Here is a 26,384-nt window from a genome sequence, read left to right as displayed (position 1 = left end):
AGTTGTGTGTATTTCACTTTCTAAATGTCTCCTCCGCTCTATCTCCTTCTCTCATCCCCTGCTACCGCCCTTGTCCAAGCCACCACTGCCTCTAGTCTGGACTACTGCACTGGTTCTAAAGCTGGCAAGTAGAGCTATCTTTAAAAATCCAACTTTTTACTTTAAAATGTCTTCAAAACTTTCCTGTTTCTCTAAGAAGAATAAAAATGGTTTTCTTACCATTACCCACAAAGCTACACACGCTCTGGTCCCTGTCTACCCCTCTGAACACATTTCTTGCCCTTGTCCCTGTCCTCATTCACTCACTCTCCAACACTGTCATCTGTTTCAGTTCCTGGAAACTGCCTCACTGTTTACCACTTCAATGCATATGCCTGTGTTGTTCCTTCTGTGAGGCCCTCTGCTCCCTAATTCTTTGCGTGCCTGGGTCCTTCATGTTCCAAAGGCTTAGCTTAAATCTTCCATTAGGTGCAGCTTTCCCTGGATACTCTTATTTAGATTTATCCTTTGTAAAGTACCGTATTTTCCCCACATTCGTGGCCACAACTGTGTGTAAGTATATATTCAGTTTGTATTGACTGTCTCTCAGACTAGTCTATAACTTCCATTGAGGCAGCCCAGGCAATGGCTGCTTGACTCACCGTAGTTTATCCATTGCCTAACACTGTCCACATGTAGAGGGCACTTGGTCCGTATTAAACAGGTGAAAGAATGGATATAGACTTAACAGGTAAGAGCTGCTACTTTTGATAATTTATAATTTTTAAAATTATGAGACTACAATATGTTATTGGTGCACTGGGTTGAATGATGGTCCCTAAAGAGGTATGTCCATGTCCTAATTCCTAGAACCCAGAAATGTGAACTTATTTAGAAAAAGCACCTTTGCAGATGTAATTACGACTCTTAAAATGAGATCATCCTAGATTATCTGGGTTGGCTCTAAATTCAGTGACAAGTGTCCTCATAAGAGACTGAAGAGAAGACACAGACACACGGAGGAGAAGACCATGTGAAAATGGAGGCAGAGATTGGTATTCAGCCACAAGGAATGCTACCAGAAGCTGGAAGAGGCAACAAAGGATTCTCCCCTAGGGCCTCCACAAGGGGTGTAGACCTGCCAAAGTCTTGACTCTGGACTCCTGGACTCCAGAACAGTGAGAGAATAAATTTCTGTTGTTTTAATTTATCCAGTTTGTGTGAATTTGTTACGGAAGCCCTAGGAAAGTAATACAGTGGGCGAAAAGTCTGGTCTCAAAGACTTTAAAAGTTTCTACATTCTGAAAGACTAGCATTTTGACTTTTTCAGCAACCTTTTAGTATAAGAATGTTCATATCATTAAAATAATTATGTGTGTAAAATCCTATACTATTAATTCAGAATACAGACCACTGTATTGTAATTATTGTAATACTCATTATCATCACAGCACACACATAAAAATTACAACTTGTTTGCTGACACGAAGGCATGTTTGTCTTTTTCTTTATCTTTTTATGTGAGCAATTCCTACTTTTATAGATTTTTCTTCCCTAAAATAAATGCATCAATTATTATGAAATGGGTTCTATTTTTCACTGTGCATAAGGGGAATTTTAAATAGATTTAGCTATACATTGTAAGAAAATGATAATTATCACTATTTAATATTTACAAGAATATAAGGTTAGTATTTTTGCAAATTGTACAAGTGAGAAAATGGAGGCTCACAGAGCTAAAGTAACCTACAAAATCCATAGCTCTAATGGGCAGTAGAGAGTGACACTTGGATACGAGCCTAACTATCCTGTATTCTTAACCAAGGCGCCGTAATCCATGTGGTGGACGCTACTATGTCCCTCTTATCACTCATAGGAAGTGACTTGAGAAACCCATTGAAATTGGTTAGAAATTTAATGTAATAATTCGTCTAGGGAGACATTTTATTTTGAAAGAATACCTGGGCATGAAACACTAAAAGTAGAACTCCTGATAGGGGAAGATATTTTTAGGACAATCCCCTTGAATTAAAACCAGTCTAGGATATGAAATTGCTTACTGTGCACACGCATAAGGTTGATCCCAAATCTGTAGGATGCAACTCACCTGAAACAGATGGAAAATTGAAAATCTGGTTCAGTGATCTGGGCTGACTGTACAGTTTTATTCCGTAGCTATCAGCTATTCACTGCTTAGCTTCATATATACATTTATATAGAACATCGTCTTTATACAGGGGGAGGAGCTTAGAGAAATTATGCCCGTAGTGTAATGTGGGTTGCCAAAGACTCTCACATGATCTGCGTCCACGTTCAGACCCACTGATCCATGCTGAGTAGCTCCAAGATGAAGTGTGAGAGCCTTTCACCCTTTCAACCACTGACGTTCTCTTAATCAGTATATTTTTCTAATGGTTAGAGCAATAACCTCATCTTGTCAATAGGGAAAACCTCACGTGGAAGAAAATTCTTGATTTGTGTTTAAGTTATTGCTTTGTTATTTACTAGCTGTGAGACTTGATCAGGCTAACCAACTTCTTTGAATGTCAGTTTTATTTAGCATACTGATGAAAAATTATCCTGGTGTCGTTAAAAAAGGCCCAAACACATGGTGTTGGGCAGCACATCTTTATGTACTCAGTTCGTGTTGATTTCACTCTTTGACTCATTCAACAAATATTTTTTGAAAACCTGCTATGTGCCATTCAGAAAGAAAAGGTCATTAATTGACTTGACGTTGGAGGATGTGGAAATCTGATCAAAAACTTTTACAGGTACCCGTCCTTCCTTTTGCCACCTCCAACCACCCAGCTAAGGGGAAGTCTAAGAAAATGAACTGGAACTTAATGGCTTCAGTGGAAGACTAGCCTGGTGAACTGCTATCAGCAGCTTAAGCTGTCTCTCTGCCAAGCCACCAGTAGGCACTGCTCTAGTGATGTGTTCCAGTGGTATGCTCTAGAGGGCACACCCTCTACCTAATGAGGGTGCTCAACATCACTGTGTCACTAATGCTTTTAGACAGCTGTCAATTCCTTAGGAAGCCTGAAAATATTGGGGGACTCTCTGTGTAGGCTAAATTATGTAGGATCAGAAACAAGGCTGTGTATGACACTTCAACGCACCTACCCATGTCACTGGAATGGAATTGAAAATGATACTGGAAGTTGTTGGCTGGCATTGTGTTCCAATAGCATGTTTGCTTTAATGTTCTTCTTTGGTCAATATGTTGGTTAGTTATAATGCCAACCCTCTATTTTGACTAAAACATATGATTATGTCTTCTTTAGTTACATATATAACTTGACCAAAAAAAAAAAAAAAGTACATAAATTACTAAAATTGCTCTGGGACAATACAAAACTCAAAATTTTCAAAGCCCAAATAGGCATATATTACTAGCAGGTACAGAGTTAGCTTGTCAACACTATCAATTGAATAGTGTAAACATTTAATGAAAGAAGAAACAAGAAGATTGTCTTCTAGGAGCTTACAACATAATATTGGTATGAGGAGAGTCCCATAAACATATATGTAGCCAATGATAACTTTTTTCAAGGGTAATGAGTGTTATTAGAATGATAGGATAAAGGCAAGGTGAACCTGGGAAGCCTTTGTGGAAAATGTGAGTTTTGAATAAGGTTTTCAATGTTTTGAAGGTATAAGGCTTGGAAGAAAGATTGTTTTGGGGCAACACAAGTGACGAGAATACCCTAGGTAATCTCTTCTCATTTTACGTACACCCTTTCTACATCCCTAGGCCATATCACAACTTTGAACATTTTCAATATGTTGAATATTCCCCAATTTGCAATATACAACCCAGTAGAGTAGATCCAATTGCCCACTGATATATTACTTGGCTTCTCTAGAAGACTCCTAAATACAATCTATTTAAAATGAAAATCATCAATATACTCCCCTCTGCTTCTCTTCCGTACTGCCTCTCTCAGTGAGGGGCATGACCATCCCTCCACTGGCTTAAGAAAGAAATCTGTGACTCATTCTTGACACTCCCACGTCCTCACTCCTACTTCCAAGCAGTGGGCAAAGCCTATAGATTTCACTGCAGGAATGCTTCAGTTATCTATTCTTCCCCACCCTCATAGCCATGTTCCTAGTCCAAACCACCTGCAAGAACCTCCAAATTTGTCTTTATGTAATCACTCTTACCCCTCCAGTTCATTTTCATTTTTTACCTTTTACCTAAAGTGATCTACAAATGCAAGTCTGATCGTATGTATTACTCTTCTGTGTAAAATTCTTTACTGTCTTTCCATTATTACTAGGTTACTATCTAAGCTTCTTACCATGGACTTACAACAGAGTTACTCGACAATATAGCCTCATCTGCCTCTTCACCCTTATTTAGTGCCATGCTACCTCTCAATCTCTCTGTCTCAATTATAGTGGATTCCTTTTTATCAGAAATAGGCCACCATCCTTTTCTGATCTTTTGCAAATGCTCTTCCCTTTACTTGGAGAAACAACTGGGTGTGTTCATTCATTCAGGAATAAATAGATACTTACAGACCATGATAAGGGAGATGAAAGAAAAGTAAGGGTTCGATAAGAGAACCTAATTAGAATGGAGGCTGGAGGAAGCTGCTGATCAGGTATTGGCTAGTGTGGTGGAATAAACATTCCACGAAAAGTGACAGAATATTCAAGGGCTCTCAAGTAGAAAGAGCAGGTCATGTTAGGGGAGATGACAGGAAGAAGCAGGACAGTGAATGAGAGGGCAAGTGGCATGAGTTCAGGCTGGAGAAGTAAGTAGGGCCAGACAATTAAAGATCTTCCAATCATGCTGAGGATTTTAGGTATGAGGAAATAGCAGTTGTGTCTGTGTGATGAGTAGAAGGGATCAGGAGAATCTGGAAACAGAGACTTTTGTTTTTTGGCTTCTAGTATGAATGATGGTGGTCATGGTTTAGCTGTGGGAATAAAGAGTGAAGGTATGAACACATGGGTCCCAAATTAGAAAGGACAAACTGGTGCTGGACCTTGGCGACAGGTGAGAGAGAAGGGGCTGAAGAGGGACTGAAGAGGACCCCACAGTTATAATGCTGGGTGCCCAGATGGGTAATGGTGCCCCTTGATCATAGTAGGCAAATTGAAATAGGGCAAGAGTTTGAGGGAGTGGATTCTGGGTGCAGTTTTGTCATAATTAGTTTTAGATCTTGGCAGATGACCAAGAAGAGCTATTTTTTTAGACAGCACAAAATATGTCATTAGAAAGAGGATGAGCGAGTCAAGACCTGAGATATTGATCTCAGAGCCATCTGTGGTCAGGGAGTAGTAGTTATGTTGCTTTGCAGTAAGCAAGACAGTGTGACAATATAGAATTTATTAGACCAGGTCAGCTGGATTCCTGGGTTTTCATTAACAGTGCTTAGCTGTATCAGCACGGGCAAAAGCATGGGCAGTGGTGCTTGCAAGGGAAAGGGAGAACTGAAGGAATGGGGGGTTAAAGAGAATGAGCAACAAATCTAAGTCTAGTGTCCACTGCCAGGGTCAGCTCACGGGAATAACTAAAGAGAAAATCGGGTTCACATCAACATATTGGAAAGCCTTGAACAGAAAAGGAAGAATGGCAGTATCGGACTAGAACAGCACGTATGCTAAAAAACACAGACAGGAAGAATAAGCTAATCATTAGGCTTTGACCCCAGATTTTGTGTTGATTTCATAAGTTTCTGTGTTGGTGTGTGTGTGTGTGTGTGTGTGTGTCCACGTCCGTGTGCATGCGCTTGAAGCATTGAGGGCAAGTGTCTCTTCCTTCTTAGTTCCTTTTTGATGGAAATCTTGCTATGACATTTGTGAGCTTGGTACTCTTGGGCAAGTCACTTAAACTTTTTGTATTTTACCTTCCTCCACTTTATAGAGAAAGAACACTATTCTATGAGGTTCCTACGAGCTTTAAGTGAGCCAATGTGTGAGAAAGTGTCTGCCCCAGTTCATCCTCCGGGGTCCAGCAGGTCACCTGAGGACCACTGCCCCTATTTTCTGCTCCTGCTGCCCACTGCTGTTGGTGCCCTCACACTATTTTACAAGCAAGGCCTCTTCATTTAGGACGGAATCAGATGCCTCCTGCTTGGTAACTTCGTAGATCTATTTCCACGAAGGAGATTATTGCCACAACTTTTGAATTCATGAGGATTTCATCGATGCAGGAATGAGCATCGGCGTCCTTGATAACTCTTTCATCTCTAGGTGACACAGAATAAGACTGCACCTGTAAACTCCATGTAATTTGCAGAGCTGTACATACCTTTGAAAAATGATTTGTAATTCTCATGGCTAGCTTTTAAAGTGTTTTTTAAATGACTGAGCTGCACAAGGACAAGCCAACTATGGAAGGCTTTAAAGAGGCACCTAACAGGCACAGAAATCGTATATCCGTTTTGATAGTGACTAGGACATCAGGAAGAGGTCTAATTCCACTGATCACAAATATATTTCACAAGGACTTATACTTGGATTTTTTTTTCATGCCCCTCATATATTCTATGAAAATAAGTTACTTTTGGAATTTTGCTTCCTTGAGTTAGAAAAAAAACAGTAAAAAAAGGTCTTTGATCTCTTTTTGTTTTTTTAAGACTAGCATGGATTCCAAAATCATTTATAAGCATAACAACAATACAAACACAGATAATATTAGTAAGGATTGCTACGAATGGATGCTCATTTATATCTGACTTCAGCCAAAAAATGCCAACTTATAATCCCCAAATGGCCTTACCAGAACAAGTTTCATTTTTTTTCTTTTTTTCTGGGAACATTTAGAGTTTCTACATTGGATGCTACAAAATACATTTTACTGTTTTGAACTTGAGATGGGGCAAAACAACATGGAAGTAACAAAACTCCCATCTTGGAATGATCAGAAAACATGTGGCATTCAAGAAGCTACCGAAGGATTTGTCTTACAGAGGGTACGAAAGGGAGTGTTTGGGGATGTGTGGTGTGTCGGGGCCAGTATTTGACCTTGGGATGTAGGGCTAAGGATGAAAAAAAGTCTTAAATCTTGCTTATCTACAAATAATTACCCCTTAATTGGCCCAAGGCAAAACTGTTATGTTCATCCACTTCTTTTCAGAAGCCTCAGGCTGAAGATTTTGGCTTCTCACATATTCTCTTTGAGGTTATCCCTCATCAGTATTTCACTCTGGGTTCTCTTAGATAAAAATGTTGGAAGGATAATGAGAATTAGCAATAATTAATTGTCACTTTGAAAACAAACACAATTTTTGCCTTCAATGTTGTAGTCATTCTCAGCAATGAACTGTAACAGTTTGACCTGAAAAATATGGATTGCTCACTATTGTCTCACTCTTAAAGGGGTAACTTTAGACTTACTAATAATTAGCAGCAATAGCCATACCAAAAATAAATAAATAAATAAAAAACCATAAAACACAAAAGGGTTACTTATACCTACATAAAAACTTTATTATTAGCTTATAGTTTTTAGTCATTAAAAGGTATTTTGTTCCTATGTTTCTGTTGACCAGCTCCATTTTTATGTTGCCTTCTTTTGAAATCTGTTTTCTTGTTGCTAGCTAAGTAATTTATTACTTAGCATTATTAATGCAGCATTATTTAAAGCATATGATATTAGCATGATTTGCTGTGAGGGTGTTAACCTAATTTAAAAAAAATTAAATTCAGTTTTAATATCTCAGTGGTATTATGCTTTGTTAAAATTGCCTTTCTGGAAAAACTCACTCATCTGTAACAGTTTAAACATGAATCCTTTACCCATATACTATATTAGCTGAGTAAAAAATGAAATTTTTACTGGTTTTCTTTTCAATACGTCTTGTGAAATCATAAGAGAATTCTGCAATTTATATAGGGAAATTTGGCTGCCATTTGCGTGGACTGTGACATATGACTATGATTTGTAACTTTCCTCCCAACACTTCGTTATTTGTTATCTGAATATCTGAGTTTCAGAAATATGAATTAGTGTATGAACAATGGAAAAAAGGCATTCTGTAATTCTCAGGGGTATGGTGTGCTACTGTCCTTAGAAATATGGTCTGGGAAATGTATTTAGGTACAGAATTTGTATTCAGCTTATCTTAGTGATTTACATGACTATGTGTGATTTGCATCTTCATTTGAGTTTTGCATTTTTTTTTTATATGTTATTCATTCTGTTTTGTGTCTGGGATTGTGCATGTCTTTGCCTGTTTCCAACCGTCTTTGAAACTTTATCAAAATCACAACCTTATTCTCTCGGTTAGTTTTAAGGAAAATTATATTAAAGGCATATAGGTCTTATAGAGTAGGGCATTTATTCCTTAACAACTGCTATGTGTCAGTTACTGTATTGGGCACTGGGACTACAGGTTTAAACGAGACAGACATGGTCCTGATTCAGAGAGCAAATAGTTTAGTGGAGGTTACAGAGGAGCAAATAGGCAATCACAAACATTATAGGGTAAGGAATAGGTGACAGCACTGAGAGACATAGGAGGGTACTTGCCCCAGAATTGGTAAGTAAGGCAGGGCTTCCAGGAGGAAGTGACACCAACTTGATACTTGAAGAATGAGCAGGATTAGCCAGACAAAAGGAGTTTAGGGTTTGGATGGGGGTAATGGATGGGAAGACAGAACTCTAGTCAGTGGGAATAGCTCTGTTATACCAAAGACTAAAGGCTACAGAGAGCATTAGCCTCTGAAAATTAAAATGAGTTTACTCTGGTAGTGGAAGTGGAACATTAGAGACATAAGTAAGAGATATTTGGGAAGTAATATTCAACAGAAATAATAACTATTGATTGGATATGAACCTGGGAGAGGTAAAAATGAAGTGTGATACCCTAATTTATTATTTGAGCAAACGGATGGCTGAAGAAGAGCAGGTTTATCGGGAGCAAGGTAGGCAAAACTAGTTTGGGCATGATGAATGTGAGGAATCCTGAAGAAACACAGAATAACTATGAGACATTTAGGTGGAGATGGGTCAGATAAACATAGAGTTCAGAAGAAAGATCTTACACCGCTCACATTCCTTAGCATACAGCTGGTTATTTGAAACCATCGGAATGGACTTGATAAAGAGTTTCAGAGGTCAGTATAATTCACTGGAACTTAAGTCTAGATAAAAATGTGTAAAAGAGTTGGTTGAGATGCCTCCAAAACAATTGAGATCCACGCTTTGAGGAACTATGCCTTACCTGGTTAGAGTAAGTTGTCATCACAGAGCATGTAAGAGCCACAGAAGTCCTCCACTGGCTCCTGTGTAAAGGTCCACATGAACAGGAATGTTACAGCAATATCATCTTCACTTTCGTTTGTGTTTCAGAAGGAAACCATCCTCAAAGATAGAGACACGAGCATGATTTGAAGTCTAAAGATCCCGTTGGACAAGTCCATTATAGTGCCTGTCACACCAATAGCTTCCTTCTAAGGGTAAGTGTCTTACCCACAAGTGGGCTGTGGGAGCTGCCCTGGGTGGCCATGAGTTCCCTTCTTACAGACCTGTCTCACTGGACCAGGGTGGTCCTACCCCTAACCAATCCCTAGGCTGGCCAGTGTCCTATGAGATGGTTTGGCATGAAAAACTGCCCAAACAGGCAAAATGGTGATTAGTTGGGTCAGATGTTCTAGCTCAGGAATTTGAACTAGGGCATCTGGGAGGGAGTCAATTAGTTGGTTTTGGGAGGGAGTATAAGCTGAAAATGAACCACAAGAAGAGGACTTGTGGCGGCAAGAGAGATGAATAAACTGATGGTGTAAGTAAACAGAATTTATAAGTAAGCAGAAACTGAAACAGAAATGACAGACAGTAGAGGGTAAGGTGGTTAATTGACACCAGTGGGAGGAATAGATGCAGTCAGAAAGAAGCTGAGTGACCACCATAAAGGCAAGAGATCAAAACAGTCCTGCTACTAAAGGGCCAATAAGTTCAGTGGTCACTGGAACCATGTTGGATTTTTCTTGTTCCCAAATATGCTCATTTCTAAGGGTGTTCCACAATACTTGTTTTTGCCCTTGGATATCTTTATAATAAGCTCTCATTAAGGTAACCAGAGAAAGTCTATATTTATTGGCAATAAATTGCTTTACTAACAGAATCCCTCAATTCCCAAATTTCTTCTGGGCTTGCCTGACATCACAGCATGATGAAACACACCATTAGATAGGTATTCCTTTGGGCTAAGCAATGGGGGCTCAAGATCCTTTGGTAAAATTTAAATATCACTGAGTAGTTTAGAAGGCCATTTATCAATATAAAAGCAATTATTGAACATCTATTATGCATTGAACCTATGTGTGTGTATGTGTGTGCGTGCACGCGCGCGTGCTGAGATGAGGGTGGGGATGAGGTGGTTAGAAGTAGGAAGCACTGAGGAATATTGAATATACATAATAAAAAGCCCTGTCCCTTTAAAAATAACCTAGACTAGGGACTGAGAACTCAAATGTCTCCAGGGGTCAGGGAAGTAGAGTGTTGAATGCAGTGGGTTGAGTGGGAGCTACAGTGAATTTCAGAATGCACATGCCGTCCAGAAGGCTAGTCACACAACGGTTTCTGGGCAGAAGACCTGCCCAATATTTATAAAGCAACTTTTTCAAGAGAGGTTCCATTTTCTGTAAAATACCCTGAATTTTAGATTTTGGTGTGTACTGCAAGTTAGTTCTAAAGCAAAATAAAACAAAAATCTCTGGAGTCAAACAAACAAACAAAATCTTCAGGCTGCATTTGAACCACTGGTCAGCAGTTTATGAGCTCTGGTCTAGACTAGTGGGTTTCAAAATGTTTAAGGATTCAGAACCTTCCTGAACAAGAAATTTCATACCTAAATCTAACCAATAAAAAGACAGAAGCAGAAATACTGGAGTTGAAATTAGATGAGGAAACAGAGCCTTGCTACCCCCATCTTCTACTTTTACCTCAATTAGGCCCAAAGGGAGCTTGATCAAATCTTGAAAACCACTGGGGCAGTTCAATCCCTCAGTTTTGCAGATGAGGGATGGGGGGCATCTGAGAGTTACTGGCCCAAGATAACAATAATATTTAGAATATGACTCAGATAATGCACGTTTTTACACTATAAAGTATGAACTGCTGTAGGAAGGTGGTTAAGTGTTCTGGTTCTAGAGCCACACCATCTGGATTTGAATCTACTTCTTCAGAGCAAATTTAAGAAACTGGCATTCAGTCCCTATGCCTAAATTTTCATATCTGTCAGCTATTAACCTCATTAGTTTGCTGCGAAGATTACATGAAGTAACACATATACAGCATACAGTGCAGTTCCTGGCACACAGTAGGTGTTCAATAAATGTTAGCTATTTTTATTATAGAGTATCTTTGCCAGTCATTAATGTCATGGTGAAATTTATTTCATGTGACAACTTGCTCTGACCTATAAAATAGTCCTCAGGGATGGGACATAAGTTTTGATGAGGGCATCTATGTTTGAAGCACGGGATCTTATAGAAATGGCAGGCAATAGCTTTAGCTTACGAGGTTGTTGTTGTTTTTTTGGTGGTGGTGTTTTCTTCCCTCTGTAGCTCTGGTCTTTGCAATTCCTTCTATTTGAAGACTTTACAGGTTACTGGCAGGCTTCTGACCTTCACACATACACACAGCTCATCATTATGATCTAAAGGGCTGTAAAGGTAACCCAGAGTCAGATTTGATAAGCTGATCAAGGAGTTAAATAGTTGGGGATTACTTCATAATAGGAACAGTGCGCAGATCTAACCTAATCTGTGGGTCCATCTCCCGCCTTCACCTACAATGGCAGGTATGGCCCATGGTACCCCTTATCAAGCATCTGAGGAAGACAGCTGGGAATGTCTAGGGTCCATTTTAGAAGCTTGTCTTAGCAGACGCTGTCTCTGTTGGCAGCCTCCTTAGGATAATAACCAGGGTGGACATTCAAGTAATTCCTGAACCCAGCCATGTGCCCAGGTTTATGGTGCTTCAACTGTTTCCCAGTCAGGATGGCTACATCAGCCCCATGTTGGTCCGGATGGAGACTCCAAGGCCTGGGCAGCCCCACCCTGCACAGCCTCCCTCCACAGTGCGTAGTCCTTCATAAGGCAGGCTCTTTGGGGCATCTGGTCAAAGGAGAGATTGGAGCCTCTTGGCAGAAGGAAACTTAAACAACCATAAAAGGATTTTCTAAATATGTCCACAATCCAATATAACCCTAGGTAATTTGATTTGTAGGAAATGGAGAGCAGAACATTACACACAGAGTGCTTATCTATAATTCATAATAATTACTGTAACAGGGAATCTATCGAATGAACACAAATTACACCCCCAGAAGAATGCACTTCTGGCTGAAAAAGCCTTTCACGCTCTCCTAATCCACCTACCCCTTAGTGCATATCACTTAGTTGCCCAGTAGATTTAAAGCTTTTTCGGGCCACCTGTTGAAAGCCCAAGAGTATCCCCTTTTGACGAGAGACATCACTGACCCATTCTGCAGGAGGAACTCGAGCACTTTCACGTCCTAGTATTTTGGGCTTTTGCCAGTCACAACATAATATTTGAGGATTTACTGATTTATGAATTGGTAATACAGAGGGTGCCAGAAAAATGTATATACATTTTAAGAAAGGAAAACTGTATTAAAATTGTAACACTCAATATACACTGATAACAAAAGAGGAATACAAGTCATGTTTGACTTCCGCAATTACAAGAGGTGCTCAATGGTTACCATCAGGGTCCAGACACTTCTGGTTACAGCGAACGTCTACTTGAGCAACATTGATCAAAGTGCTCACTTGTATACCTTTTTTTGGGGGACCTCTGGTACTTCTGGTCTAATCTTATGACAGGAACATTTTCTCTTCAATGGAAATTATAGGGCCTCTTATGTTGCTTGTGCCACCAAAGGCTCAAATTCAACTGGGCCGAAGGCTGATATGCCATTAGAGGATGTAGCCCCTTAAAAAGGTTCTGGGGACATAAACAAATATTGGAGGCAGCAATAAAAAACCCCCACTAAGATTGGTAACCTATCTTTGGAATGCAGACTTTAGAATTGTACATTCTTACGCTATACTATGCAAATCCATTTATCTTTGCTAAATTGTGAGATATATAAAATATTTCCTGAGAGTAAGGGTAATTGGTACTACATATTTATCAAGAAGATAATGATGGTATCTTTATTCTTTTACTTTAAGCATTATTTTCATAACTGTTGTCTCTGTTTCCCAGATGCCCTCTGACCTTTACATTCCACACCAAGAGAGCTTTCTGTAGCTGTTACTTCAAACATTGCTCATAGTCTCTTTTAGTTGTCCTTTTCACAGTTTATAATTGTCCATCATCATTTACTTTTGGTCTGTCTGGGAGACATTCAAAATCTAGCCACTACTTTATTTTTAGTGGCAGAGCGTGTCTATTCTTCAGCTGTTGAGAATACTGGTCCTGGCTGCGAATCTTGTTTGCTTTAAGTTGCAACGCTTTCGGCCCCATGTGTTTTAGTTTTTGGAAGCAGCTGTATTGGTAAGGCTTCTGGCTGAATTACTGGACAAAGCCTGCATTATAAAAATCCTCAACTTGTTTGCTCTTCACTTCAAAAAGACTGTGGGCTGCCAGCTTGTCATACTCATATTACCCACATGCCTGCTTAAGTTTTCAGCAACAGGCATGCATTTCTTGGTCTCCACTTTTTTTTTTTTTTTCAATTGGTTGGCCTATAGTTATTTGGTTTGATACTGATCTGTCAAAGACAAACCATAAAGGGGCTGGCACAAGACAGCTGGCCCTCCCATTAGCAAGGAGAGGGTTTTGGATGAAGGATTTTATTTTTTCCCCTGGTCAGCATCTTCAGAATAGAGGCTGAAACTGGCACAGAAGACATCTGTTGGCTTTTGGAATGCTGATCGCTCAGTCCCTGAACTCAGAATGTGTGTGGGATGAGGGTGTGTGTGTGTGTATGTCAGCATTAGGGACCGCGGGGAAGTAAAGCGGGACATGGCAGGAAACACAAACATGCTGTGGATCATAAACAATCCTATATACCTGACATCAAGAACAAGAGGAAGTTTCTGTTGGTTGGTGGCCCATGAAAGCACTGGAATTCCATCCAACACTATGTAGTTGGCCAATTGCTTAAATTGCCACCATATCACTGCTTTCATTGTCCCTAAACTAATCTGTCTGTTTCTCCAATTTTGAAAATGCTTACTCGGCTTTCACTGCCATTTCTGATTTTTATTATCACCAAACCCAAGTGTCTTTCATCTTATGATCTGTTTTCTGTCTTGAAGAACTTCTGGATAGTTGAAGAGACGAGGTGGACAAAAGTTGAATTAATCTGCAGTTGGTTACTGGTATTTATATTGGTTATCATGAATTCCATCCTCCGGTGTTCAAGATAAATGATAGACGACAAGAGACTTACCTTCAATTAGGTTTTTACAGAATCTGGCTCTGACGAGACACCAGTGCACAGCAGGATAGCAGAATTCCAGAGTCAGCTTTTGGAAGCGTTCGTAGCATCAGAATCTTTGTTTAAGGTGTAGTGAATCTTATGCTTGGACTAATATCAGAAAACATTTTTCCGAGCATTGTCAAGACTAGAGGTGCAAATTTTCAGCTTTTGGAGCTGATCTGGTCCACAGATGAGATTTTATTTGCCTTGCACATTTATACTCCACCAAATGACTGTTTTTGTTTGTTTGTTTTTCCTTTTGGTTAATTTGGTTGTCATCACTTAAAAACTTAAAAAAATTGGGAGAATTCACATAAAAATCTTGATTTCCAGCTCCTTTGGAAACCGTAAGGTCTGGCCATACTGGGCTTTTAGTTTTGCCTGTAAAACAACTGGATGGAGCTTAATAACCTCCAACCTTTTAGATGCATGTTTGCCACAGGCTCCACGAACCCCAGTCACTGAGGCCAGCGTTAATTGTCACCTCATCCTACTTGCAATTTTGCTTTTCAAAGGTAGCATTACGAATCTTTAACATTGTGCCTGTGTTGTTTTCTTCTCTCATTATGCTTACCTACTTGGCTTCTAAAAATATTTGCACTTGTGATGCCTCCTTTCATCTCTCAATGAGGTACGGGAAGTATAGAGCGGGAAGTATAGAGCAGGAAATGACGGTGTCCCCTTATTAAGGAACTCAGGCACTAGGGTGTGTTGGAAATGTTCTGTATGGCTTATTTTTGCAAATTTCTGGTGTCTGAATGCTTGTGGTATCAGGAATAATGTCTAAGGCAGATGCAAAAGAGCCTCTTATCTCCGTTAGATATAAGTGATTCAGGATGGCAGTTATCCACTAGTGCGGGAAGGGGGTCTGAGAGGTCACAGGACTGTGGAAAGCTTAAGGATAATGAACTGTGAATCCTTTGAAGAAAAATCAAGCCCTTCATATCCTTCTCTATGCTGGAGATTACAAAAGAAAACCCAGGCTTGAACCTTACCTCCTTCGAGACTGCATCAAATAAGGAAATGTGAGAGCCGTTGTGTATTGTCCTTAGGATCACTGGAGTACAGACATCCCAGATGAGCCCTGTGTGTGTATGTGGGGAGAGGACCATGCACGGAAGAGCCTGCTAAAAATCCATTCACTTCACTACGTGCCCTTTGAATTCGGGGCATTCTGTGCCCATCCAGCCTCGATGTGGGAAGACACACATCAAGGGGAAATCACATAAAATATCCTCGGGATGCTTGATAAATGTTTCTAGATGAATCTGTAGCCTAATGTTTGTTTGTTTGTTTTTATAAGGAAATCAGGGATAAAAAGTGATCGGTTCCTGGCTTTTTAAACATTGGCTCCCTAGGAAGACATTGCCATTTGAAATTACTTAAAATTCCCCCCTCCCCAATATAAATGCTTAAGGCAAGAACTAGAATTTATACCTAACAAATAGCAATGTAAATGTCAAAGAACATATTCCAGAGCATTACACTTACAGCTTTTAAAATGGTATCTTAGGATGGTATTAATCACTGTCAGTTTTGTGTACAGCATTTCATCAATTAAATAGCAAGAGGACCTGTCCTTTCATGGGAAGCAAATAACACATATGGATTTCCTCTTAGCAATTAGATGAACATTCTGCATTTCCTTCTTGCTTACAAAAAGGGTTTGGTCTGAAACCATCAACATGTTTGTGTTCTTCACTGGTAAAGTAAAGCAGATGTGTAACATCATCAGTAGAATCCAGATTCATTTATAAAGTATCTTGTGAAGCATCTTGATGGGGAAGCATTTCTGTATCGTTAGATCTTTTAGAGTTGGATAGAGGGTGACACCCCATAAAAGTTGTGAAGTGCTTTCAACTTCGTCATGTCTTGAGCCGAGGTTTTCAAGACTGTGTCACTGTGTATGTAGAAGGGAGTTTAAAACTTTCAAGCTTAATGTGAAAAATTTGTTTTCAGCAGGGACTAGTTTCAACTAGGTCTATGGATTTATAAAATGATGAGGCAATTTTATGCAGCCAAGACTGATGATAGAAATGCAGTTTACATAAATGGCAATGGATTAGCACTTAAACCACTCTCCATGTATGTTTAAACAATCTTCCACGACCCTCAGAAATCTCCTTTTATAAACTTCATCATTTATCTGGGATTAAAAGGGCAATGTTTTGACAACATTGTTGATTTACATGTAACTCATCATTTGTTTATCATTTATCTGAGACGATTAGTGCCTGAACTTCATATGCCTGGAATTCGTGTTACCCTTGTTTACATTTTTGGTGGATGATGCCCTTTTTAATGTAATTTTTAGGGCTCAGGACAGCGTGGTGACTTTGATGATCCTTCTAGTAATCAGTCTCATCTAAGCCTGAGGGAATCTGAAGATTTATAACTTCTCAGCACAGTTCAGTTTTAATGATAACTCATCAAAGTCCTTAGTATTCTTCTCAGACCTTAGTCTCAGACCTAGTCTGACAAGATGCATTGTTCTCTGAAAATTGACCCAAAGGGCCATGCAATCTTGTAGAGTCAGGAATATAGCACCAGGCATAAGCGTTCCCAAATGTGAAGATGTAAGTGAACAAATAGAAATGTGGATATCAAAACAGTAAGAGTATCTCTAGATTGGTAAAATACACACGTGCGCACACACAAACACATATTCTAAGCAAGATGTAATTATCATATTGCAATGTTGTCTGTTCATCTAAAATAGCTTTTCCATTCATTCATATTTCCAATATAGAGTACGTCTGTTGCCAACTATTTGTTATGATTTCCCACCCCCATCTAGGGCCATCTTAAATTGATTTTGTAGCTTAAAATAAGACATTCAGAGAAAGTGATTGAAAATTATTTCTATGTGTAGAATAACTTCAGTGGTTGGGTGGATGATTTTACACTTTATAAATTGAAAGTTTAACAAGGTGGAGAAGTTGTATTTTTATTCAACGTAATTCCCGTGAGAGCTATTTATTATGAGAAAGGCATTCTGAGCAGAACACAAACTCTGTTCCATCGGGACTGCAGATGGTATGGAGAGTCACATGTTGGTAACTCTAGATGTGTAAGCTATGCTGGACAGAGTAGGAGGTAGAGAAACATGGCAGAAGTACGCATGGAGAGAGTAAGAGGCAACATCCATGATAGGGAGAACTGGGGTGAAAGAGAGATGTCCAAAAATAATTTTTAGGAAGAATTTCTGTGAAATTTTGTATAAATTCTCCACATTACCCATAAAGGCAATTCACAATTAAGATGTATATAATATTTCAGACCTTCTGTGGCCAGCCTGCTGTTTCAGTGAATGTAATGCTACACAAAGGCTGGTCCTAGTGGGAGTCAGATATATCTGGGCTACATATAGGATTTTGGCTTCAAATCAGTACATGAGAACTAAGTTAAAAGTGCACCTTCACTAGGACCATCTATTTTTTTGGGGGGAATTATATAGAAATAAGTATTATGAAATTTGGACTGCATGGTTATTTCAATTGAAGAAATTGCATAATGTGGTATTATGCATATTTACAAAATATGGATATATGGGAATGTTTCTTCTATTATGCACATATCTGTCTATAGAATATATCTATAATAGGGAAATACAGATGCAGAGGTTAGAGCGAGATTTATGGGTAAGCCATATAGTTTTAAAACTAGAACAAAAATAGGAAGAACTGATTAGTATCAATACACACAAGGTCTAGGTAGAACTTAGATTCAGCAGCATGTTATTAGATGGTAGATTAGCCACAAGTATCAAGACAAGAGCTGACTGAAAGGACTCAGTTTCTTATCTTCTAGAAGATAAAGTCTCTGGATGAGTAAGCCATGCGACATCAATAAGAAAACAGTAAAATAAGAGAGGGTATCCAATGGCTAGAATTTAAGGTCATGGGGATAAGTGGTGAATTGCTGCAGGAGAAACTGGAGGTAAGAAAGTGGGGAGAGGAGAAGAGGACAATTTCCTTATATTATGTATAAGCCAGATCACTCTCTGTCACTGATTCTTGGCCAGACTCCAACTGGTTAAGGATTGCTTTTAAAGACAAAGCTCTCCAGTGAGATAAAGTTAAGGTTGTCTGTGTGATAGCTACAGTTCCCTAAGAGGGAAGATGGCTGCTGCATCTGGCTTGCTAGGGAACAGTCCTCTGGTAGGGGTAGATCCGATGCCATCAGTGTGTGTTCTGTAGCATAACGTTGGTTGGTTTGAGATTAATGGCTAAGAATCAACAGAGAAGTCTTAAAAAAGTCCCTTGTGAACAAACAGGCTGAAAATTGATTTTTAACTTAGGCTCAATGGACACCCATTTACTGAGGAAATCGGAATTGTTCTTAGGAGCCATGCTTGGGCTCTTTCAATGCTTTACCATTAACTCACTGGACAAGAACAAACACCCAGGGACTTTGCTGTAACTGTGGGACTGGAATTAAGCAGGCCTTGAGCCCACAAGTAGAGACCAGCTCTCCCAGAAACTTGAGAAATTAGTAGGAAGTGCTCTGCCAGGGACTGAAGTCAAGATCTCTAAACATGGTTAGAAATGGAACAAAGACAAATAGCCTCAGAGCAGGGAAATACCACTGACTAAGTGCATTCAGGTCACTGAGAGATTCAAACTCACCAGGAACTGCCATGGAGAATAGCTGATATTCACGTTTTGAGTTGACACTATGAATCAACAAGAGGAAAATACTTAGACCTCAGTATTCAGAAAGAGCCTGCTGGAACTGTGGGCCATCCACCAGGGGGCAGTAAACTGAAGTTTGGTCAATGTGGAACTTGAAGCCGATTTACTGCTTGTAGGCAACCTTTTGCATTTATTACCAACCAAGGAGCCATCACGTTCTTTCTGGAGGAAAAAGAGGCAACTCTAGCAAACCTCCAGGAACACAAACAACTACTTAAGTTTAGGCCTGAGATGCTGGTGTGATTTGGGCAGCTGGGGTATGATTGTGCTTCAGTTTCATGGAGTCTGAGCCCCAACAAATAAGGTTTCCCTAGGCAAGGGCAACCAGATCACAAACCCTGAAGAGGCTGATTCTGAGCAGACTGGAGAATTGGCCCTTTGTTTCAGGAGTGGCATGGTGATCATAAGCGGAATTACTTTGGTTCTCTAGCTACCCATTCTTCAGGCAGGGTTTTGCAGATCTCAGCACACTCAGGCCGCCAGAAATTTGGGGGACAACAGATGATCCCATCTTTGCTTTTGTTGTTTTAGCAAGAGCGTTTAGTGGTTGTCAGCTTCACGAGGGAAATATTTAAGTGAAAATACCATTTTCCTTACATTATCAGCAACACAGAATCTGCAGGAGGCTGATATCACCTCAGAAAGCTGACACGTTTTGCTTCTGGACTCCTTAAGAGAAGCTCTGAAGGATCAAACTTCCTGAGGTGAATCATGGTCAGCTCAGTACAGGAAGGGGAAGGAAACTGAATGTGAGAGTCTATAATGTGAACAGGGGGAGTCCCAGGATAGCACTGAGAGGGATTATGCTAGTTTTTGTGAAACAGCACCAAGATATAACCAGAGAGATACTGTAATAATGCATGCTAACATTTATCTTGTATCTGCCATGTTTCAGAAAATGTTCTAAATACTTACATATAATAACTTATGTAACCCACATAATAATCCTAGAGTGAGATACTCTCATAACTGCATTTTCTAAGTAGGGAAACTGAGGCACAGAGAAGTTAACATCCCACAGTAGACCTCGGCAACTCAGCCTGTGCTTTTCCTATGCTGAGAAAGGTGGTTTATTATGAGAAAGGTAGTTGTAAATCATGGGGAGAAGGAAACACATCAAATAAGATATTTAGACAGCATTTTATGTTGAATGCTTTTATCCTGTCCCTGACACCCCCATACTTTACTTTTAGGAAATTATTGGTAAAACCCTATATTGGTCTTCAGGATTTCTGGAATTGAATTTCTCTACCTTTGAATGCAGCATTATGAAAAAAAGAAAGAAAAGGGGGTTGGGGGTGACCAGCTATATTCAGGTTCCAATATTGATATAGATTTAAAGAAATTGTATCGTTCATTATGCAGTGCTATATTTCTTTGTCTTTTACATGAGGCCTTTTCTCAAAGTTATTAAAGCTCTTTAAAAGTTGTCAATTCAGAATAATAATGACTGTAATGTGAGGTGCTATCACTCTGGCATAGTGGTTATAAGCACAGTGGGTGGTATTATCCTGTTTTGTGCCCTGGTTCCTCTTAAGAGTGATGTGATCTCAGGAAAATCACAAGGAGTCTCTGAGCCTTTGGATATCTTCTATAAAAGGGGGTGGGGGCGATAATCTTTATATAATAGGGTCTTTGAGAATAGTCAATGAGATTGTGATTGTAAAATTCTTGGTAAAATGCTTGGCACATAATGAGACTATAATGCAACATATTGCTATTATTATTAGCACTTCGACTTTCTCATTGCTAATATCAGCTTTAGCTTGAATTGCAGAACACATCAAGTTAGACTGGATACCAAGTGACTGGACTTGCAGTACCCTACTGCTGCGGTCATGAGGAGCTATCAACAGTATAAGACATATCAACAACCCTCCACTTTTGAAAAGATTTTACCTGGCATCTGATGTTCCTCCTTCCACACTGGCCACTTCTCTTACCTTCTTTCCTAGTTCCTGTTCATCTTCCCATCTTCTTAATTTTGAGGTCCGACACAGCCTCGTCCTTGGAACTCATCTCTTCTTTATGTACACTCACTCTCTTTTTAATATTACGTTTACACTGCCTACTCCCAACTTCGTATCTCCAAACTAGAACTCGATTTAGACTCATACATTCAATTGCTTATGAACATCTCCACTTAGATGTCTAATACACACATCAAACTAATCATGCTCTGAACGAAACCCATAACTTTTCTATTGAGAGTGTTCCCTCATTCCAATTACCAGAAAAGCAAAAACAAAATAACAAAAAAACACCAGAAAACCTGAAAGCATTCTTGGCTACCCTTTTCACTTATGTACCACATCCATTCCATTACATAAGGAAATGCTATTGATTCCATCTGAAAAATATTTCCAGAACCTTACCACCTCTCACCTGTCCTCTGCCACCATCCAGATCCAAGCTACCATCATCTCTTGACTTCATTCTTGTAACTGTCTCCTAACTGGCTTTACTGCTCCGGTCTGTTGTCCCACCTCTGCCTCCTCCAGTCTGTCCTCAACACAGTATTCAGAGTGATCCACCTGAAACTTAGCTAAGGTCCTGCTCACATCCAGTGCCACTCAGACCAAAGCCAAATTAAAAAAAAAAAAAAAAAAAAAACCTACAAAACTCTGCACAATCTGGTCACTTTCCCCTCTACTTTTCCGATTTTCCTCCATTGCACACTCTTTCTCTGCCACACTTGCTTCGTTTCCTGTCCTCGAGTATATCAGCCTCCTTTCTCAGAGCATTTGCAGTGGCTCTTCTCTCTTCCCTGAATACTTTGCTCCCAAATATTGGTAAAACACACCCTCTTACCTCAGTCTTTGACCATCCTATTTACAATGGTAACCCCTAATTATCTCTATCTTCTTTCAGGAAGTTAAACTGGACTAAGACATTTGACTGCATTGTTTTTCTGCAGAGCAATTATCACCTATTAAGATGCTCTACACTTTATTAATTTTTTTTGTCTATTGTCTGATTCCCCAACTTGAGTATTTAAGCTCCAATTTGAAGTAATTAATTTTTGTTGTTATGGGCACTGCTACTGTCCTAGTACTAGATGAGTGTCTAGTTTTGGTAAATGGTAAAAACAGCCCCTGAGCAACATGACAGATATTCAATAATCAGTGGTTGACTAAATGAACAAGTAGTTTATTCCTTATGAATTGGACACAGGTTTAGTACCTTACTGTATCAATTATTGCAACCAGGGGGAACTTCAGTCAACAGGTATGACTGCATTCTATGAATGAATTTCAGTTCATCTGCAAGGCTGATTTCAAATATTTGACATGTATATGTGTATACATACACAGATCTTGGCCTCCACCATCCTAAATGTTTAGGGTACATTTCCTTCTGGGATGTATAGTTAGGGAAATCATATTGGTTTTTATTCCCCATTCCCCACCAAAAAAATAATGGAGAATGCCTCAGCAGAGCTGAAAAAAACAGAAATGTATTTGTTTTTCTTCTCTTTAGTGTTTATAATTATTTTCTTTTCATCTCACTTGTGACACCACGGGTACTACAAATCACAGAACCCAATACTAAAATTTTCCTGCTATTTGGAATTCAGGCAATAGCTGCCTTCACCACCTGCTCTTTTCTTGTCAACAATTGGAAGAGCTATTATATTACATGCATGGACTGTCCAATGAGCAAAAGGCCAGGTGTCGCTTTGAGTGACAGCCATCCAGTTTGCGAAAACTGTAATTCTGTTCATTCAATTGAGTGATTGTGTGGCTGTATGTCACTTTGCCTTCAGAATATCTCCTTTCAACTTCCATTGTTTTGATTGTATTCTGAGTTAATGCTGCAAGGAGAGGGTAGTGCAATGCAGAGAGCACCGGCAGTTTGAAGCATCTGCAAGCGGGGGCGTATCTCTTGCTGCAGTGTTTATATCTTTGGCCCATAGTGACATAATTCTTCTTCTTCCTTTTTTTTCCTTAAGTGACAGGTGATTGGGATTTGTGCTTTTGTTCTTCTATAAAAGAAAAACCAGATTTATGTGGTCTGTAAAGATAGGGTTCATCTAGTTCTAAAATTTGGATCTAATTCCTCAACAACATTCCTATATGAACTTAGCTGAATGGAAAGGATAAAACTATGGCTGTGATAACTTGATTATATCTGTTATCTTACTCAGTGGAGATCACTGCATGACTGAATTGGCTACAGTTGTTCTCATTTGATATAACTGTCCGATATTTTTGAGCATCTTTTGTATACCAAGGCTTAAATAAAATTGATAGACCACTTGCCGTAATACAGAATCATAGGTGCCTCTATGTGTTTACAAACAAGTGCCTTGGGGACACAAGGCTGGGGTTGATGGAGTTTTTTTCAGGCCTGTGGGAATGGGGCAGAGAGAAGATGATAGCAAAGCAAAGTGTATTTCAAACAAAGAATAAAGAATGAGCAAAGGCAAACAACTACATGGACAAGAAAGCATTGAGGAATGGCAGAGGTCATGTGTGGCTGGATTTATGGGTTATAAGGCTGGAAAAAAAAAAAGAAGGCCTTTGGGGCTTGTTCTGTAGGATTTTAAATCCTACTGAGGATTTTAAACAAAGGAGGGACATGATCTGTGCTCTGGAAATGTGGTTCTGGTATCCTTGAGGAGGATGGATTGGAAATGGGAGAAACTAGAAAGAAACATGGAGGTCCATTAAAAGATTGTAACAATTGTCAGGTAAGAAATAGTGAGGGTCAGTAAGTAGAATGGTAAGCATGGGAAGGAAGGAGGGAACAGGTTTGAAACTGTTTTAGAATTGAAAATGGTAGAATTCTCTGACTGACTGGATGGATGTAGAAATGGGTGGAAGGTTTAAGAAAAATTCAACAATGCTGCATAAATTTGAGGAAGCCATTACAGGTGCAAGTGGTGGGAAAATGGTATAACATATCTAGATTATTCATCAAATCCAATCTGGAAAAAAGAATTGTCTTCACCTTTAAGAAATGTCTAGAATATACACTCCTTCTCATCATTTTCTCCTCTACTAATCTATACCAAACTGCCATCCCCCTTGCCTGGATTAATAAATACCTTCTAGTTTCCCTGTTTCTGCTCTTGGCTTTCTATAGTCTATTCTCAATATAGCAGCCAAAATTATTCTGCTAAAATATAAGGACAAGCTTCTCCTCAATATTTTTCACTTGTTTCCCATTTCTCAGAGTAAAGCCAACATTTTTCACATGACCTACAAGGGAGCATCCAATCTGCCATCCCTTTTGTTCCCCCTCATCTACACATCCACGCTCACTCACCCACTATCTGCTACCTGGCTCCCTCAGCTCCAGCATCATTGGCTTCCTTTTGTCTCCTATAATATACAAGGTATACTTCTGCCTCATGCCTCTGCATTTGCTTTTGTCTCTGCTGGGAATGCTCTCACTTGGAAATCTGCATGGCTCAACTCTGTGATTTTTTTTTCAGGCCTTCACTCAAATGTCATTCACAAAGAGGTCTTCCCTAGTGACTCCATGAAACGTAAGCATGCCCCTCTTTCTTCCCCTTCTCTGCTTAATTTTCATTCTGAGCACTTTTCATTGTTTAACATACTCACTTTTAACCTTAATTACCTTGTTTATTGTATGTCTTCCTCACTAGAATGTAAGCTTCTTGAAAGTGGGTTTTAAAAAAAAAAATTAATGCTGTATCAAAGAGTGTTTGACACAGGCATTGCTCAGTAATTGTTGAATGAATGAAAGTTTTAGGGAAATGCAATTTATAACAAAAGGCTAAAACTGGGGAAATTATTTTCATAAGAATAAAAAGCATCGAGAAATATTCCAAGATCTCCACCAGCAAGCAGTGTTATTCATTAATATTTCACTAAAATGCTTTTAAACATTTAAAATATATTACCCAAGTAATAGAGTAATAACTAAAAGCATTATGTAGTTATTGTTGATTTTTAAATGTTAAAACTGGTATTACAGGGAGAATTTTGTGACTATATAGCATGAAAAGTATAGCCTAAAAACATGATTCTTGGATGGGGTGAGGAGTAGAAACAGGATCACCGATGCCAGCTCTGTGAATTCCACATCTAAACCAGGAGGCTGGATGCAGACAGTTGGTGAGGTTGCAAATCATTAAAGAGCTCAAAGATCTCCTTATATTTATTCTTCTTTGAGACACTAAAAAGGAATTTAATTCTTATCTGTTCTCCACTCTAAACCATTACATTGAAAATCATGCAACAACATAAATCATCGCTCTCCTAACATCTCCAAACAATTCACCAGTGATGTAAGTATGAACTGTAAACTTTAGAGAAATGTATCTTATACAATGAATGAAGTGTAGGTGGAAAACATTATAATTGTGTAATGTCCAAGCTAAATAATCCGAACAGTGAAAAAGGTGGAGATAATAAAGTCAACCTTTAGGAGTCGCATGATTAATTCATCCATTTGTCACCTTTGATTGAACTTTTCCTTTGTGCTAGGTACTGTTATGCTTGGTGGGGATGCAAGATTAGTAAAAGTAATGCTCATTGCAGATGAAATTCTCACTGTAATTGGGAACACAGGCAGGAAAATGAATAATTGTTTTACTGTATAAAATATCATGATAGAGTTACACAAAAGATGCTATGGGAGGCAATGAGAAGAAAACATCCAATCACAAAGGCCCTTTGTTGGTGGGATCCAGCATGTAACTGTGAGGATAAAAATCAATATGCATGGTTTTGCGCATCTATACAGGCTTGTAGTAATAGAAAATACAAAAATGAATATGTGAAAGTATAACTTTATACTATTTTGAATTAATCAAATTGATAGCTAAATTTATAAATGATGCAATATTCTTGTAGATGACAATTTGAAAATTTGAATCAGAATTTCAGGACAGAGCTTAGGACTAGAAAGCAGCATTTCGATATTATTGATTTGTAGGTGATAAAGCTGTGGAAGTGAATAAGATTAATCCGAGAGCAGAGAGCAAGAAGAGGGTCTAATACTTATGCATGTGTATGTATATGTGTATGTATTTAAGGTCAGATGAAGGAAGAGAAGCCTGTGACACAAATGATGGAAACATATCAAGGGAGTTAGAGTCAAACCAGGAGACCCATTTTAAATATCAAGACGAGAAAATCTGAAGAAAGAAATTCTTAATCCTGCCAAATGCTTCATAGCATCAAACGGAATGGCTAAAAAGAAATATTATTGATACAATAAAATACTGTGGATAACTTCTTTAATTGATGACTAGTCTCAAAGTTTTAAAATGGTTTTATTACTCTTTAGTATTATGTTAGGCACCTTCACACCTACA

General features: G+C 39.0%; 1 long non-coding RNA gene across 2 annotated transcripts in view; it reads left to right on the top strand.

Annotated features, from left to right (window-relative positions):
• The first annotated feature begins 984 nt into the window (after positions 1–984).
• Positions 985–26,384, top strand: part of LOC141570400 (uncharacterized) — a 43,953-nt gene continuing 18,553 nt past the window's right edge. For both annotated transcript variants that reach the window (XR_012494404.2, XR_012494403.2), the window contains exons 1-3: positions 985–1,157; positions 9,293–9,399; positions 24,534–24,587. This is a non-coding gene — a long non-coding RNA (uncharacterized LOC141570400). The remainder of the gene's footprint in view (positions 1,158–9,292; positions 9,400–24,533; positions 24,588–26,384) is intronic.

Source organism: Rhinolophus sinicus, chromosome 3 (assembly GCF_057876585.1).
Source record: "Rhinolophus sinicus isolate RSI-liver-muscle chromosome 3, RSI-T2T, whole genome shotgun sequence".
Taxonomy (NCBI): Eukaryota; Metazoa; Chordata; class Mammalia; order Chiroptera; family Rhinolophidae; genus Rhinolophus; species Rhinolophus sinicus.
Note: the sequence above shows the minus strand (reverse complement) of the source record. Positions and strands in the feature narration are given on the sequence as shown.